Here is a 5,528-nt window from a genome sequence, read left to right as displayed (position 1 = left end):
CACACAATCTTATTACACACGCACACACACACACACAATCTTACTACACACACTGACACACACACACACAATCTTATTACATACATACACACACAATTACACACACACACACACAGTCTTATTACACACATACACACACACACACACACACCTACACACACAATCTTACTACACACACACACAATCTTATTACACACACACACACACACACACACACACACACACAGTCTTCTTACACACATGCACACACAATCTTATTACACACACACACACAATCTTATTACACACACACACACACACACACACACAATCTTATTACACACACACAATCTTATTACACACACACACACACACACAATCTTACTACACACACTGACACACACACACACACACACAATCTTACTACACACACTGACACACACACACACACAATCTTACTACACACACTGACACACACACACACACAATCTTATTACATACATACACACACAATTACACACACACAGTCTTATTACACACATACACACACACACACACACAATCGTACTACACACACCAACACACACACACACAGTCTTCTTACACACATGCACACACAATCTTATTACACACACACACACACACACACAGTCTTATTACACACACACACACACAGTCTTCTTACACACATGCACACACAATCTTATTACACACACACACACACAATCTTATTACACACACACACACACACACACACACACACACACACAATCTTATTACACACACACACACACACACACACACACACACAATCTTACTACACACACTGACACACACACACACACACACAATCTTACTACACACACTGACACACACACACACACACACAATCTTACTACACACACTGACACACACACACACACACACACAATCTTACTACACACACTGACACACACACACACACACACACAATCTTATTACATACATACACACACACAGTCTTATTACACACATACACACACACACACCTACACACACAATCTTACTACACACACAGATACACACACACACACACACACACAATCGTACTACACACACCAACACACACACACACAGTCTTCTTACACACATGCACACACAATCTTATTACACACACACACACAATCTTATTACACACACACACACACACACACACACACACACACACACACACACACAATCTTATTACACACACACACACACACACAATCTTAGAGAGACTCTTAAAGATCAGCTGAGTGGCTGAAGCTCTGCTGTCCTTCTGAAGGTCATTAAGATGACCTCTGATTCCTCTCACCATCACACTACACAAACCTGTTTCCTCTCAACTCTTTCCATCACTGTTTCTCTTTACTTCCTAAAGCTTAAACTAAAGCTCAGTCTAACTCCACACATGATGGACTGTACATACAGATCATACTGCATTTACACAAACTGCTCTGCTGTGTTTCTGCTGCAGTTTGTAGTGCTGTAAACTAGAGGTTGGCAATATGGAAAAAACATCACATCACGATACTTAAAGATATTTTCACAATACACAATATGAATTACAGTGTTTTGACACAGACTCAGTTCACTAGTAGAGTCATATTTAAAAACAGCATACAGTGAATTATATTCAACATTTCCCACAGTGCACTGCTCTAAATCCAGTTAAACAGGACTGATTGTGCTCTTTATGATGAAACATGCAGTTGGTCTTTTTTCTTTAATTACAGATTATATCCATCATATACCCAGCAAGGTGTTTATCACACTAACAAAATGTATTATTTAATATATCTTGTATATTCTGCGTGTGTTTTTGCTCTGAATGAAGACGTTTTTAAAACCAGATGTTCCAAACTCTGCTGCACAGCTGATGATGATGAATGAAAGTGATTCTGATGGTGAACAGCAGTGCAGCATGAATAAACCTTAGATTCAGCTGAGTGTCAGTCTGTTACACAGAGCTCCAGCTGGATCAGGCTTCATTTCACTCTTCACCACTAGAGTGAGACATTATTTACCTTACTGCAGTGGAAGAGCTGCCTCAATCTGCCTCAGTCTGCCTCTGTCTTTATGCTCTCTATCCCTATGTTTATAAATGTGAAAACAATGAAAATAATGCATTGAGATGTGTAAATACTCTTGATATTATTACATATTATTTTACTTTGATATTTACTAACATGATTCTGATGGTGAACAGCAGTGCGGTATGAATGAGCTTTAGATTCAGCTGAGTGTCAGTCTGTAACCCAGAGCTCCAGCAGGATCAGGCTTCATTACAAACTTCACCACTAGGGGGAGATAAAACCTTACTGCAGTGGAAGAGCTGCCTCTGTCCTTATGCTCACTATCCTTGTTTATAAATGTAAAAACAAACAAAAACAAAAAAAGTGTGTGTTGAAATGTGATCAGCCTCTTATTGTTACATATTATTTTACTTACATTTTTAATTTTTCTTTTATATTTACTAACTCCACGTTTATAATCTGTTACATGTTTGAAGCCAATAAATCGGATGTTAAGATGAGCTGGATGTTTCTGTCTCTCACTGCTGATCTGTGTTTTGTTTGTTCTCTTCATCTGAATCCTAAAGAGCAGAGTTTCTCTCTCTTTAAACCCTCAGCTGATCCTCTAACTCTGATCAGAGTTTCTCTCTCGTTAAACCCTCGGCTGATCCTCTTACTCTGATCACAGGTTCTCTCTCTTTAAACCCTCAGCTGATCCTCTTACTCTGATCAGAGTTTCTCTCTCTTTAAACCCTCGGCTGATCCTCTTACTCTGATCACAGTTTCTCTCTCTTTAAACCCTCGGCTGATCCTCTTACTCTGATCACAGCTTCTCTCTCTTTAAACCCTCGGCTGATCATATTACTCTGATCACAGTTTCTCTCTCTTTAAACCCTCGGGTGATCCTCTTACTCTGATCACAGTTTCTCTCTCTTTAAACCCTCGGCTGATCCTTTTACTCTGATCACAGTTTCTCTCTCTTTAAACCCTCAGCTGATCCTCTTACTCTGATCCAGTTTCTCTCTCTTTAAACCTTCGGCTGATCCTCTTACTCTGATCACAGTTTCTCTCTTTAAACCCTCGGCTGATCCTCTTACTCTGATCACAGTTTCTCTCTCTTTAAACCCTCGGCTGATCCTCTTACTCTGCTCACAGTTTCTCTCTCTTTAAACCCTCGGCTGATCCTCTTACTCTGATCACAGTTTCTCTCTCTTTAAACCCTCGGCTGATCCTCTTACTCTGATCACAGTTTCTCTCTCTTTAAACCCTCGGCTGATCCTCTTACTCTGATCACAGATTCTCTCTCTTTAAACCCTCGGCTGATCCTCTTACTCTGATCACAGATTCTCTCTCTTTAAACCCTCGGCTGATCCTCTTACTTTGATCACAGATTCTCTCTCTTTAAACCCTCGGCTGATCCTCTTACTCTGATCAGAGTTTCTCTCTCTTTAAACCCTCGGCTGATCCTCTTACTCTGATCAGAGTTTCTCTCTCTTTAAACCCTCGGCTGATCCTCTTACTCTGATCAGAGTTTCTCTCTCTTTAAACCCTCGGCTGATCCTCTTACTCTGATCACAGTTTCTCTCTCTTTAAACCCTCGGCTGATCCTCTCACTCTGATCAGAGTTTCTCTCTCTTTAAACCCTCAGCTGATCCTCTTACTCTGATCAGTTTCTCTCTCTTTAAACCCTCAGCTGATCCTCTAACTCTGATCACAGTTTCTCTCTCTTTATACCCTCAGCTGATCCTCTTACTCTGATCACAGTCTCTCTCTCTTTAAACCCTCAGCTGATCCTCTAACTCTGATCACAGTTTCTCTCTCTTTAAACCCTCAGCTGATCCTCTAACTCTGATCAGAGTTTCTCTCTCTTTAAACCCTCAGCTGATCCCCTTACTCTGCTCACAGTTTCTTTTAGATTCTTCAATAAAAATCCAAAAGAAAGAGCACAAGTAGGCAGACTAACCAGGGGGAAGGAATTAATTAAAGACTTCAATGTGTTTCGGTGGAATGTTTCTATAAAAATATAAAACATTTTACATTTTTAACTGATTTTTCTCCAGAATTTGTTACTGCACAATGACAAAAAGTTGTTCCACTTTTGCTTAGATTTTATAATTTTTGTTATAATTTTGTATTTGTTTGTTTGTTTTTTGCCACTGCCTTTTAGCTGTGGAAGATGAAAGAGGGCAAAAAATAAATAAATAAATAAATAAATAAAATGGAAAATTAATAGATAAATGAGTAACAGAAAAGTAAAAAAAAAAATACATAAATCTGTAAATACATAAATATGTTTTTTAATATATGCATTCATGTAAATATAATGTTTATTTATCTATTTATATATATATATATATATATATATATATTTTTTTTTCTATATTTCTTTCTCCAGTATGATAACAAGAAAGACTAAACCTAGAGCTGAGCGATGAAATAGATGCAGATGCATCAGTGACCTTTCAAGATGCTGCTCACCAACTTCAACATCTGTCTGAGTCAGAGGAGGCAGACAGAGAGTTTATTAAACCAAATACTTTACTGTTACTTACCATCAACTGTGTGTGCACACATGGCTCAGCCTGATGTAAATAAAAACAGAATGCAAGGACCCATATTTTATTCACAATGGAACATAGAACACATAAAAGATGTTGAAAGTGAGACATTTTTGGAAAAGCAAGTGGTACTAATAAAAAATAGCTGGAGGAGCAATTTGCGACTAACTCACATGGCTGGTTATAAAAATAGCATTTTAGAGAGGCAGAGTCTCTCAGAAGCAAAGATGGGCAGAGGTTCAGCAATCTGTGAAAATGTTCCTCAATGTAAAATTGTAAAGGCTTTGAATATCCCACCATGTACAGTACTTAATATAATCCAAAGATTCAGAGAATCTGGAGAAATCCCTGTACACCAGGGACCTATGGTCAGTATTGGATGCTTCTGATCTTTGGGCCCTCAGGCAGCACTGCATTAAAACAGGTATGATTCTGTCCTGAAAATCACTGTGAGCTCAGGAACACTTCCAGAAATCATTGTGTGTGAACACAGTTTGCCAGGCAATCCACAAATGCAAGTTAAAGCTGTATTGTGCAACGAAGAAGCCATGTGTCAGCACGATCCAGAAACACTGCCATCTTCTCTGGGCCAAAGCTCATTTAAAGTGGACTGAGGCAAAATGGAAAACTGTTCTGTGATCAGATGAATCAAAATTTGAAATTCTTTTTGGCAACCACGGACACCGTGTCCTGCAGACTGAAAGAGGAGAGGGACCATCCAGCTTGTTATCAGTGCACAGTTCAAAACTCTGCATCTCCGATGGTCTAGGGTTGCATTAGTGCCTATGGCATGGGCAGCTCACACATCTGGAAAGGCTCTATCAATGCTGAACAGTATATAGAGGTTTTAGAACAACATAAGCTCCCATCCAGACAGCGTCTCTTTCAGGGAAGGCCTTTCATATTTCAGCAAGACAATGTTAAACCACACACTGCATCCATCACAACAGCATGG

Source organism: Colossoma macropomum, unplaced genomic scaffold, assembly GCF_904425465.1.
Source record: "Colossoma macropomum unplaced genomic scaffold, Colossoma_macropomum, whole genome shotgun sequence".
Classification (NCBI taxonomy): Eukaryota; Metazoa; Chordata; class Actinopteri; order Characiformes; family Serrasalmidae; genus Colossoma; species Colossoma macropomum.
The sequence above is the reverse complement of the archived record's forward strand: the minus strand, read 5'-3'. Positions refer to the sequence as shown.